The sequence below is a fragment of the Gasterosteus aculeatus genome, chromosome 17, assembly GCF_964276395.1.
Source record: "Gasterosteus aculeatus chromosome 17, fGasAcu3.hap1.1, whole genome shotgun sequence".
Classification (NCBI taxonomy): Eukaryota; Metazoa; Chordata; class Actinopteri; order Perciformes; family Gasterosteidae; genus Gasterosteus; species Gasterosteus aculeatus.
Window position 1 is genome coordinate 5,726,748 of NC_135705.1, and position 14,360 is coordinate 5,741,107.

Sequence of the window (14,360 nt, forward strand, 5' to 3'; positions counted from 1 at the left end):
CAGCGTTTCAAAGCCGCAAAAGCCGCGACAGATTTGGCGGGGAGATGAATGCAAGAGTGAAATCTAGGGCGAATGAACATCTGGCCTCTTTGGGGTGAAAGGCGTATCGCACCAGATAAGTCTCCCACTCTATTAGTTCGACTAATGCACGAAGTGGAACTTCACATGACACGAAACCGCGTTGCCTTAGACATCATTAACTCGGCCTTTAATGAGGAGAAAGGGGGACAGCTTTGAACCAGAAGTGCTTTAATAACGCTTCAGCGAAGGTTCAGCGCATGAACATATGCTCTTAGTCATTTTTTGCATGTGCGGTTCAACATGTTCAATGTGTACGACCATAAATAAATGAGGAAGAGTTTTAGTTATGAGGGGGGTATGTTCACTAGATGTATTTTTAGATGAATAGGGATACGCAGCAACTTGTGCAGATGTTGAATGTCCCCTCGCAAAGTATGTATGCGTCAATGACACATACTGTATTTACACATTATTACTGTTTTTATATGCATGTCAAGACTGATTTCAAGAAGCTACCTGTCACACCAGTAGTACGCACATTTACACTTTAGAGATTTCTCAAGCAAAAACACCAAACATTTACTGATGAATAATGTGAATGGATTCATCTTTTCCTTTAAAATAATGGTTTTGGACCGTTCCATAACAATGTGCCTTAATGGAGAGACAATTTTATAGGACAACATTAAATGACAATGCAACCCTAATTGATATTCTAATAATACAATTTTTACTGTTTTTTGTTGTTTGAACCCGAACTGACACAACCCATTCAAACATGAAGCTCCGTGCGTGCACAGACCCCCCAGGGTGCAGACCATGACGGATGTGTTTAGGTGCTGTGACAGGTGAAGCTAACACACGGGAATGTCTCCGCGCTTTGATCCCCCGCCTGCCTGCCGGAATCTGAGGAATTCGGCGTGTATTTGCACAAACGGCGTGTGACGTTGCTCCGGCAGGAGTGCTGCTCTCGTCTCAGGTTGTCGGCTGTCTGACTCCAGCTGTGTCGCCACCGTCGACCGTGTAATCTTTTTGGAGGGGGTGAAGGGAAAAGCGTTGATGGTTTGCAGTTCGGGGTTCATTGTACAGCAGAAACAGTTACTGAATTAATTGTTTGGTGAATAAAAAGTAGCTGAATTGATCCAACATGGATGATTTACTAATCAGATCAGTAATTACAGCTTCTCAAATGTGAGGTTTTCTGTTTCATTATTAAGATCCACCATGATCCATGACGGATCTTTGGCCAATAGAACCAAGTATTATAAACATAACTTTAGAGATACAGTTCTAAGGATGATTGATAGATTCCCCTCTCGAATGTATTATCCCCAAAAGACAAAAATTCTCAGTCGCGGTGGTAAAATACGGCTGCTAATCATCTTCTCTTAATTCTATTTCTGTTACCACCCGCAGCGTGAGGCCCGCCGCCTCCCACACTGACAACATCACACGCGTTAAGTGACCATTCGCTGCCTGATCATCCCCCCCTCCCCCCCTCCCCTTCATCACCGGCGGATCGTTGGTCATCATTAAACAGGAGCTGATGAAGACTGCAGGCGGCGACGTGACCGGCATGCGCTCCAATTAGAGGTGACCCTTGCTAATGGCTCCCCGCCGCCCTCTCAAAGACAAAAGGGTCAATTTTGTTGAAGCCCGACTAATCGCCTCCGATTCTCCTAAACCTTTCAAACAGTAAATAATTGAGCCTTGTGTGGTTTTATCTCTGCAGGGTGGTGCGCTGGTGAAATGGCTGTTTGCAGACACACACTGTTAAAAATCAAAGGACAAACTACACACGCACATACTCCTCCACCTCCTCCACCCCTTGCTCTATTAAATTCTTCCTCTCTCTCCATTTCTGTCATTCCTGCACACACACACACACACACACACACACACGCACACACCAGGGGGCCCACCTCTTCCCCCACTTTCATTAAATCACAAACTGTGGGCCAATGGGGGCTCTTTGCCATCGTTAATCCAGATTAAACACAAATCTCCAGTTCTGACTCACACCCGCAGACAGTTAATGCTGCATAGGTCTACGTCGCTTATTTTAAATATGATGGTTTTAAGAGTTCGTTCTTATCAGCCATTTTGTCATAAACAAATTTACTTATTTATTCATTTATTTATTTATTTGGCAGGGAAAATATATGTATCGTACCGACCCCAGATCTGGAGGCCGCTGGGCGGAGGCCGAAAGTGCTGAATAGGTTAGAGAGATTACAGAAAAGATGCGTCAAAACTTTACACTTAAATAATAACAATGAGAACAACCATTGCAGAACCAATCCCCGACATTTGAAACCTCCTCTCCAAGCAGACCGTATGCTAACCGTTGTCCCTGCTGTCTCCCCACATCTTCCTCCACGCCTGTCTCAATGCCGAGAGACATTTTGTTTTAAATGTGAGATGTGCACAGTGGGAGAAATGGCTGTGAATGAGTGTTAAAGTCCATTTACAGGCCAACGCAGAGTGCTGCAAGGTGTCCTTCGGTGCAACTATTATGTTGCACGGTTGAAGTTTACTTTTCAAAAGCTCGTGATTACTGAAGATCGGATGGACGGACGCACAGACCTCAGGACTGTCCGTGGCCCAACAAAGCTGTTCACATAATTCCAAGAATCTATGGATAAATCTAAACAGAAAAACGCATAGCAAAATGCAGCAGTGGGGCCATCATTCAATTTAGAAAGGTCACGGTAGGATTTATTGTCCTTACACGGTTCTCCAAGGCTCAGCACGTTTTCAGTATGTTTTAATGAGGGGACAATATAGTTTTGCAGGCATGCTGGAGATGTCCATCAGCCCTTTACTTGTTTCTCTAGAGGATACTATTTTGTAGTATTTTATTTTTCCATAAGAATTTAAAAAAATGTGTGTGAGAATGAATGTCCAATGTGGTCGCAGAAAATGAAGAATGCAAAATAACAATGTTTAAGACCATTGTGATATCTTACTGCCCCAAGGCCGAGAAAACACATCAATCAACTGGCAACAGCACAAGTAATAATGAAAAGTAACTGTTGGTCCACAGTGATACTCCGGGAAACTTGACTTCTGGATTGAAATTCAAAACAAGCGGCTGAATGTCAGCAGCAGCTTAATCCAAAACCATTAGAACGTTAACGTCTGCAGCAGATGTTTCCAGGTGTGTTTAGGACAAGGTTATGCACAGCAAAACAAAAAGCACTGCTTTGAGAGCAGAGATATATGTGATTTATATAGCAGGAAGAGTGATGTCCTAATCCCAAGAACCCCTCTAAAACCCTGACCCCTGACCCCCTTCGGGACTTAAGTGAGGTCACCTTGTAGATGAGTCTGTGAGGGTTTGAAATGGTGAATAGAATATGAATGGGACAGCACTTTGCTGCCACGTGTCCCGTCCCCATGACGACGTCAAGAAATTTGATTTACATTGAGAGTATTCAGGTCATATGTTTTACTCTCTAATTTGTATTCTTTTACATTCTTGAATAAAAAATCAAATATTTGATTTACTAAATATCGACCGATTTTGTGTGTGTTTGATTCCATCTTTAATCGTTAATGTTTTAAATGTATACATTATAATATGACAGTCCGTTTCACTGGTTATCCCGTTTACAATAGATCATATTTTATTATCTTTTGTATAAAGTAGCAGAAAATGTGAATACTTAAGTACATTTTTGAATTGCTGCTGCATATTAGTTGCATTTGCTCTGCTTTTTCCTCTCGTCTTTTCGTCCTTCACGTGGCCTCGAGGGGAAGGACTCACATTAGTGGGCGCAGCTCTTTCTGGTGTCACAACCGCATCCTGTTCCCCAGGACTGTTTGGCCCACACGACCCAAACTATTTCTCTTCATGCATGCTAGAACATTGCTTCTGCATCACTGACGCTCCCCGGAGAGAGAGGGATGAGGAGACGACAGAGAACGGGGCGAGAGGAGGAATGGACTCCTTGGAGATTCAAAGGAACCTGTGCGAACACATTTATTATGACATACAAATACAGCTACAAAGAAACAGAAGCCAGAGACACGCAGCCTGTTAAAGCAAAATTGGCTTCTTCTTTTTTTAAAGACAGACCTGGTTCAAAATGTGTTCAATAACTATTCTCCTAACGCTGACCTTGTGTGACTCAGCAGAAATCCTAACCTTTGGAATCAGGTTCATTCATTCACTCGAAAGTTTACACTCTTACTTTGCTAAATAACAAATGAGTGGGCTAATTATCTTTTCAGGCTCCTTACTTTCATTTCATGAATCATCTTTTACCTTCTCCTCTGATCTCCTCCTGAAGTCCACCTCTCTGTTTCTCCCTCACTATCTCCTCTGCTCTTCGGTCTCGGTGACGGAACACGGTGCTCGGTGACACACTCGCCTCGAGTCAAAACAACACGCGCGAAATGTCACCGCTGTTAACTCTCAGCACGTCTATTCGCCTGCACTCCACTTTGACAAGTGCCCGCTGCCGCATCAAGTTCTCGCGCTCCTTCATCCAAGTATCCTCATGCAAATGGCGATGTACCAAATTAGAACCTCTTTGTGGAAACTGCAGAGCTTGATAAGAATATCTCTTTGGTATTCAAGAAGTAAGTTGTGCTCAATGCTGAAGCAGACATTCTGGTCTGCGAATGGTGATGAATACATATTAGTGGAATAAAAATGGAAAGTTTTTTATGGAGCTGCTGTATATAAGTCTTAGGTCCACAGATGCTGATGATGGATTATTTTGTGTTAAATGTTTGCTCAAGTTTGCGCGGCTGAAAAAGAAAAACTTTTGGAAAAGTGAAACTGGGGAACTGCATAAAAATACAACATGAATACATTTGGAGTCTTGAGGGAGGGAAAGAGTCAGTGACAGAAAGTTGCCAAGATTAATCGCATGGAAAGATATTGAGTCTGAAAATATTGGAATCTGCAAATAACGCATAACAGAATATAGAAAGTTTCTACTTGGTGTCCATCTATTCGAAGGTAAGAACTAGTTTGCAACAATAAACTTTACAACTCAATCTTTCCTAAAATTACCCTTTTTTGCTACCTCCCGCTGTAGTTGTGAGTGAAGTGTGAGGTGAAAAGGGAGTAGGAGGGAAGGGAAGGGAGGGGAGAATCTCTGCCACTATATTTTAGCCTTAACATGAGGAGGGGGATGCGGTGAACGAGGAGAGTGATGGGATGAGATGAGGCATCCAGCACAGCCCCTGAGGAGGAACATCAGCGCTGGGAAAGCCTGATGAGTGGCGGGCAGAGTGTGTGAGTGTGCGTGTGAGTGTCACTGTAGAAAACCTCACCATGTTGTAAATTACATGCACCCTAATTAAATTAATGAGACTAAATAAAGCTCTTAACATTTGAAGAGTGCTCACATTATTTTCTACATGCACTTTTGCACGAGTGCAAAATGTCGGTTCATGAATGCATGTACGCATGTGTGTGTGTGTGTGTGTGTGTGTCTGCAGAGTGCAGGGTAATGAATGATCCGGAGTTTTCCTCAACTTCTCCCCAGCTGTGGGATTAACTTCGCCACATATATCCCAAATTAAAGATGTGGGTTTCAAGCTCGGCACAGCGCACGCCGCCCACAGCGGGTGCAGCTGTTGCGGCCTGTCGATTGCAGAGCACTTTGATTTGATCCAAAACAAACATTGTGTGGCGATGCCGAGACTATGAGTTTAAAAAAAGGATACAGCTGCTGAAGATCCACAAGATACGTTGGTAAAGTCATGGAACGGTTCTGGAGCGATTAATTGCGATTGATACATTTCAAAATGTGAAATTAAATTAGTCCATTTTTTAAAAACCTTTTGACAGGCCTACGTTTTAGTTACTGTTTTCTTTTGTGGAAAGGTTGCTTTGTGTTTGTGGAGGTTTAAGCTTTAATTAAGTCTTGTGCCCAGAGGAGCCGCATGCTGTTTTGAGCGATCTGAAAAACACACTGAGACTCTTGATTCATATTAGGTAAAACTATAAAAGCTCCAGGAAACTTTGCACTTCTGCTGCACCAAGTTGTAGCAGCATATAACAGTGAAGCATTGCGCGTTTGATGGACTTAATTACCCAGAAATCATGTAATATCGCATCAGTAAAGAGCGCAACCCTTCAGGCAACGCTCGCAGCGAGAATGTTACGCTAATTAACACATCACTGCCTATAAATAGATAAAGTTCAATGCTAATAACTGTATCACTCAATGCAGGCAGGTTTGTCTTAGATCAACATCTGCCACAAAACTTGTCATTATTTTTCTACGTTTATTGTGTACATATATATATATTTATGTGTGTGTGTGTCCCGGTAATGTCCGCAACGTCTTTTCTTCAGCTTCCTCTTTGCGGCTCTCTGTTCCATCCCTTTACCCTTTAGAGTTCAGCACAGCAGCGGCCATGAAACATTTATTGGATGACTTTTACTATTTTCTCAGAGCAACAAAATACTTTCCCCTCAGCGCATAAATACGTAAGGACACTCTGTGAATGCTTGCGAGATATGGAGGCAGACCAGGCCACGGCTGCACCGCTGGCTGAAAGCCGCTGTTGTGTAGCCTTACATCACATCATCTCCTGGTGCAGAAAAGCGCACTACTGGAACACTAACCCATTAGGCTACAATCTCTGCTGGCTTCTTTTTTTTATATCTGTGTCACAGCTTCCTTTTCTGTGTCATCACAACTGGAATGCATGCGGTGTTCCCCAGATGGGTGAATCTCCTGACCGGATTCCATAAACGTGGCCATTTGCTGTCTTTGCAGATGGAGGCCGGCACTCTGCATTTTACAAACCGCGGTTGGTGAAGTAGCAATGACCCACTGAGGACTAGATGTCTTCTTCTTTCGCATCCGCGCTGAAGCTCCCATACAGCTGAGAATGGTTTGTTTTTTTTATTTGTTTTGTGCACTAGAATCTGACAAGATTCAAGGTTCAGGATAAATCACAAAAGGGAGGCAGGGAAGTAGGCTTTTACAACAAATACTAAAATACTTCATATGAATAAATATGCAGATTTATAGCAGGTTTAATACTGCGTTACTTATTAACATATTTCCTAGTTTAGCATGCTAGTGTGCTAGCCGTCTGTAATTGGTAACAGGTACCAAGCACTGCTAATAATAAGAACGTCATCAGTTAATGGTCACAAAGTTATGGACAAATGAAAAATTCCCCAGTAGAGTCGAGGTTAGCCAACGTTATTCCGGCTGATCGAGGGGATCATGAATCCGATCAGGCGTTTTGCTTTCGATGTCAGTGATCTCAGGGTGCCGCCAGTCATTAGGGTTCGTCTTTTGTGCATCATGAAGCTCGGTACTAAATTGTGCCGCAGTTGTTGTTAAGAGGAAAGGTTGATTAACTGCTTGAGTCTATTGATTTGTAGCCAACATCCAAACACATATATTTACACAGCCAAATAGACTTGTGATGAATGCGTGTAATAATGGCGTTTCGCCAACAAACCAATTAATTAGTTACACACAAACTGCAAAGACGCAGAACTTACATTACACCACAGGAGAAATTAAGGTCAGTTACAGCGTTCACCAATGAGAGCTGCCAAGCGACATCACAGGGCTTCACTGTAACGTCACTTGCCCAAAGGCAGCATTGCCTTCGGGGGCACATTACTCATTCATACACTCCCCCGGTTTTTGCCAGTTGGTGTATTCATCTGCGTCACGAGCACTTTTCTAACCTCTAGGCTCGTGTTGCCCTATTTGCACAAGAAAACGAGTCGGGACGTTTGTGTTCTTGCTTGTAGCGGAATTTAATTAAATATGTGAAATGTAAAGGGTTGCGTGTGTGTGTGTGTGTGTGTGTGTGTGTTTGAGTACGAAAGTGTGCACCAGCATAGAGCCGCATTGCAGAAAGCTCTAAAAAAAAAAGAGAAATCGCAACTTTAAAATGTAAATGTTATACTTTTAGCGGTCTTTGCACTTTTCATCTAGCCACATCACGTCGTATAAATCTTAGAGAGGTCAAACGAGTTCAAATCCCCCGCTTGAGTCCTTCTCCCTTCGCCTTTTCGTGAGCTTAATCTAAATACTCAAGCCAGGTGAAGCTTGAATATTTCTTCTTTGTGCAGCGTGAGCGAAGGCTTCACGTCCGCGCCTCATAAATGATCATACATACATGACACATAAAGTACATGACCGTGTGTTTATGTGTGTGTGTTCACTGCATAGCCATGTACATATGTGTGTGTGTGTGTGTGTGTAGCTGGGTGGAGGCAGCCGGTCCCGGGGGGGTCATGGCGTTACAGACTGTCATGCTGCTTTTATTACCCAGTTGCTCCTCGGGGCCAAATGAAAAAACACAGTTGGGCTGGTTTTCAGCAGACGGAGCGCTGCCATGTCGCTCGTGTCGGACCCTCGTGGGTCTCAATGCCTCAAATCATCCAGTGGTCACTTTAACATTGTTTTCTCTATGTAGCACACACAAGTGCTTTCAACGCAGGCCCCCACCTCAACGGTGGAAAGCACATAAGATCAGCTCACTGGTAAGTGTGATGAATTGGTGAATATTAAACTGCAGTATGAAAGGGACCGTCGAAACAAGTACTTTAAGTGAATCGTTATAATTGATTGTACTGTACTTGGGTAATATGTTACATTTGTATTCAAATGTTTGTTTCTACTAAAGGATCTCCCTCTCTGCTTTCCTGATATCACCAAACATCTACCACCTGATCTTTTACTGTTGGTGCCGTTTCTTTTCTTTTTTTAAAATAACGATAACAACATCGATGAAGCTGTCTGATACCATTTATTTATGTGTTGGATCGAGGGGGACCAGACGAGCTCGTTCTGCCTCCAGCAACACAGGAGGAAAGGAGGTCGATCGCAGCACAAGGTGCAGGGAGGACATGTGACGGGGTGTGAAAATACCCCCCCCCCCGGCTGCTCCACCCGACGCTGCTTCAGCCTCTCTGTCTGGATTACATGGATCCTGTCTTCTTCCTCACAGCTGTAGCCGATGTTGTAACACTGTAAAATGAATGTCACTGTCTTTTTTTCCTGTTTTGTCCAGGAAAGAATCGCTTTGCAAGAACACACACGCACACAATTATACCGGCGCGCTGACAGATGTACTTCTTGTTATCAGCATTTCGTGTTTTGAAAAGGACGCTGCAAACAGGGTTTGTTAAACATGACCAAGTTCTCTGGTTGGTGCCACTGACTCTATTTCGCTGCCTGTGTGTGTAATGAATTCCATGCTGCAAGAAACAACCACACGCACAAAGCAACCCCCCTTCCCGAAAAAAAAGCTGCCGTGCACACAAACGCACTAATTGACACGTGCGTCCACTAAAACATAAATCAGAAAACAGGAAAGTCCCAAAACTGCACTCGCGTGCCGATGCACGAGCACGGCTTCACGTTCATTAAACACACACACACACACACGTGGAAACGTTCCCTTCAGGGAAGTAAAAGCAGAGCAGCGGCTCTTTGGTGGTTGTTTACGAAGCACAAACTAAAAACCGTAAACTCAAAAGCCCCAGAGGCCCAGAGATCACGACGAGGGGGTCGGAGTTCATCTTCTTCATTCGTCCAAACCTCCTTCATGTCCACTTGTGTTGGTTAAGGAGGAACCGGACAGCACGCTGCTCTCCTTCAAGCGGTGAGTGTGTGGCCGGCGACGACCCCCGGCGGCGTTTCACTGCGCTCGGGTGATTTAACCAGACGACGTTAAACGTTGCGTGTGCATCTTCTTGCAGACGCACGCGTACATGCACCGAAAGGCGGAGAAGCTTCCATGTGCTTAACGTGAGTCACTAAAGCCCAAAAAGAGAAGTTTCTTCTTTCGTGCTCATCATAGGCTAATTTGATTTTATGAACACGAGGAAATGAAACCAGAGAACAGGGACACCAATCAAAGAGCCGGAGCTCCTTCATGCCTAAACACTCAGATGAGTTTACGGCTCAGCGGAGTGAACCGGCTAAAGGCCATTTCTCTTCAAAATGGCCTTCCGCGTTTCCATTTACTGCCTGTGGACGAGCAGCCGGGTTTTGTTTCACTTTTACATTATGAATTCAATCCTCAGCTTAAGGAGAATTGTGCACAGAAACGCAATTTCTTCAATCATTACTTTTTTTTAGACAATCTGGATGAATGAGCCATTTTGTGCCTTTGCATTATGAAAGGAAAGGGTCCTCAAATAATATAAATTCAGTATCTCTGTGACGAGCATTTTTTAGCCACGTATAAACACAGATTAAAAGTAAGCAAGTGCTAGTGGATCGCCTTGAGATGAGAGGCAATCCCCAGAAGACAAACCCTACCTGGGGACTGATGCGTTTTCCTCTGCTGTGATACTAATGTGTATTAGTGTGTGTGTGTGTGTGTGTGTGTGTGAGTGTGTGTGTGTGTCAGCTAGTCGATGCCTGCCTGAGTAAATGCATTGAGAGCACCTTCAGCCCACACAGGGACTGATCTCATTATAAAGATGGAGTATTGGTACACGGGTTGAGAGGAAGCCCTGGAGGCTCAGATCAGCCAATCAACGAGGAGGCTGCAGAGGAGGAGCAGCAAGACACACACATCTGTCTATCAATCCATCTATCCAGCAGTTGTCAAACGTAACACACACACACACACACGCTCATCGGTATGCAGGAGGGCACCCTTCAAGCATTTAGGCTTCACACACAGACACACACTTCACAGTAGGGATCTCCGGGCTTATTCCACAGAGAGGGTCCTGATGTTGGCAGGTCGGCTCTAGTGGATAAAGTTTGCTGCAGCTCTTGATGCAACGCGTCCAAAACATTCAGACCACATGCTGGCTTCTCACAGCGCGTCGAGGCTGGTTCTATTAGCAGCTGGCAGCACAGCGGGACACAATTACAGCATTAATGCAATCCAGTTAATGTAATGCACATCGTTATGCAATCCAGCGCAACGGCACCGCAACAGTTACTTCAGCTGCCAGGCTCGTCGTGGTGGATCTTCTCGGTGTCAGAAAAAGAAGCCTTGTGCTAACAAAGATGCCATTTATTTTTAAATATTGGTACAAACTCAACTTAGATTGCACAAGTCTCAGGCAGCTGCTACGTTGAAAGCAATGAAATGAAAAGCAAAATTAGAAAAAATAAATAAATATGCACCAGAAGGGTCATTTTCGACCCAATTTCAGGGCAGCGCTTAAACTGTGGAGGTGCTTTGCTTGTATCCTTTAGATCCAACTCTCTCTAACAAAATCATTCACAGCTCCTGTGACTATCCAGCAGCCTTTTATCGAGTCTTTGTTCCACGGCCGGAAATTAAGGCCACTTAACGGAGACAGCAGCTGTGGACACTCAGTTCTTGAGAGTCTGCTTTGAAAGAAATTTCAACCTGCATCGTTTCAATAGGCCCCAGCGCGGCCTTTGAAGGGCAGGGTGCTGCGTTCAATTATCTATTCTTGTGGGGAAATGGCTTTTCATTTGGGTGATATTTAGCTGCGTGTGTGTAATCACGCTCCAATAAGCAGCTCAGTCTGCAGTTCATCTCTGGTTGGATAGTCGAGAAGCACATGGGGACAAGGAGATGATATCCCCTGTTCATTATTGTGTGTGTGTGTGTGTGTGTGTGTGTGTGTGTGTAGGAGTGATGATGACGACTGTGCTCTGTGATGCGATGCCAGCTGGCCGAAACCTTCCTCTTCCTGGGCACAGGAGTCCAACGACGGATTTCACATAAAAGGAATTTCCTGATTTTGACTGTAAAGAAAGCCAAATAAGATGCTTTTGTTTTTTCTAATGCCAGTTATTATTAAATTCAGTTATTTTGGAACGGGCCACGTTGTCTCTGCACCTCATTTGTCTTTCTTCTAAAAAAAAAAATCTTACAGATTCTACACCAAGTAGCTTTCCGTTCTCACAAAGCCCTTATACAGTTTACAGGAAACATTTGGGTATTCTTCTTAGTATTTTTTTAAACAGTACGTTTTACTGTTTTCAAAAGCAAACTGTTTCATTGCCGGTGTTATTATTCTTATTCCACCAGAGCCACAGTGCAACTAAATGGCAAACCCCAGGTGAGGATCTGGATGTGTAAGCAATTATTGCTCAAAATGATTTTCTGGGGGCGGATTTATCTCCAGTGTGCAACCGAGAGAAGATTATGAAACCCGGCCGGCGCACAATAAAGCCCTTATTACACAAGCAATGAATTTCATCAAGGAGCAGAGCAGGAGACCGTCCATCCATAGAGTCATGGGGGGGCCACTTGGCGTTGAGCTGCTGCTGAATACAGAGCAGCAGCCGAGGAAGCCTCCACACTTCCAGGCAAAGAATATTCATTACAGCCACAAACCTCCAAGTCAGCAGAACGAGAGAGCAGGATCTCCAGCCGCTCCGATTTCATGCACCAAGCCGCAACCCCTCATCCCCTCCCTCCTCCTCCTCCTCCTCCTAGCTCCCCTCCTTTGTTTTCCATTGTTCCTGCAGTGGCAATCCCACCCAGGAAGATGAACATCTCCTTCTTAAGATGCCAAGAGGAGGAAGAGGACATTTTATCACACGACATTAGCTCTTTTTGCCAGAGCGAACACGCCCTTAATGTGGTTTCATCCGCGAGGAAAAATGCTCCTGTGTGTCTATAATATGAACCTGTGTTACAATAGGAGCGCCCCCCTCCTCCTGCTCAAGGCGGAGTGCTCTGCAGGTCAAGGTACATAATGATGCAGAGATTCAACAGTCCAATTATTTTCCCTGCAACACACATTGTTCTGTTCGTTTTTTAATCTTGTTCAAAATCCTGAAGCTAATCAAGACACGACAATATGACTAATAGGAGGGAAGCAAGGCAAAAAGAATTGTACCCGACAGGCCGCCTACATGTTCAGACTCTGTGTCTGCACACTTACGCCTCATGAAGAACGTGTTTCTGTCCTTGGCGATCGCCTCAGAGGTCAGAGCTCATGTGTTGTCGTGCCCGGCAGGAGATACGACAAAATGCATTTAATGCCCCGAAAACCAGAAACAAAAAGATTGTAATCCTGACGTAATCTAAAAACCTAACTGCAAATCCATTGCTTTCATTGTTTCAATAGAATAATGCATCTAATGGTGACAAGAGCCGCAGTTTGCAGTGAATGCAACATGAGAGATTACTGAGATTCAGAATACTTAAATAAATAAATAAATAAAATGAATAAATGTGGTGGTGGAGGGTCAGCAGAGAGGGGGAGACGTGATATTGAAACCTGGCTAACATCGCCTCCTCTCCAATGACCAGATACATAAACACTCAAACATGCACACACACACACACACACACACACACACACACACACGTACACACTGGTTGCGGTGTGAAACATGTGCGAGCTGGTGGCGAGAAGGGAAAACGAGGTGATGATTACAAAAGAAACCCCACGATAATAAGAGAGCAGAGAATGGTTTTGTATTAAAAACCAAAGAAGATGCTCCAGACGTTTGCACACACACACACACGGCCCGAGACAACTAAAGGAAAGGAGAAGGAGGGACGTTGGGACACAACAAAGAGAAGATCGGGTTACATAAATTAGGGGGGAATCAATAATGAAATCATGAATCATGGAGGAGGAGACGCTCAATCAGCCTTTAGGATGATCTCTTTTCAAAAACACTTAAAAAACATCAGTAATAACCGCAAGAGCACTCATAGCTCACACGAGGGCCATTTCTATGGCTCTCCTGAAGATATGCAAATTGTTATTAATGAACATTTTGTCCTGTATATGTGATACACGGTGTGCTTTATCAAGAACGCCCAAATAAGTCAATGATGAAATGATTTAAATGTTTCTCACAGAAAGCAGTGCAGCCATGTAAACGACACAAATGGCAAAATGAACAGAGAAAATACTCAAAATGATCGAGAAAAGGACGGAAAATAAAACCATTGCACTACACATGCGCCATGCATTAAAACATGTGGAAAATTCAATGATTACCCAAACATCGATACAGCATCAGTGTACATTATGAAAGTAAATAAATTACAGACAGGAAATGGCGGATGATGAATCCTCGGGGGGGCGAACGTAACCTTGCACTCCAAACCGTCAATAGTCCCCCGACAGTGAAGCTCATGTTCGCTCCCTCTCCAGGAAGCGCATTAGACACGGATGATATCCTGAGCGCAGGCCTTCAATCCAGCCCACACAACCACTAATCTGTTAATTGATCTGTCAAGGGGAAGGAGAGAGAGGTTGAGTGAGTGTGCGAGTGTGTGTGTGTGTGTGTGTGTGTGTGTTTAGGGGAGACCAGAATGACATGACAGACAAAATAATGTAATCTTTTATAATAGGTTCAGGGACGCTGAAAGGATGAAAAGTGGACGTTTTTTTGGAGGCCCCTCTTTAAGGATTCAAACATATT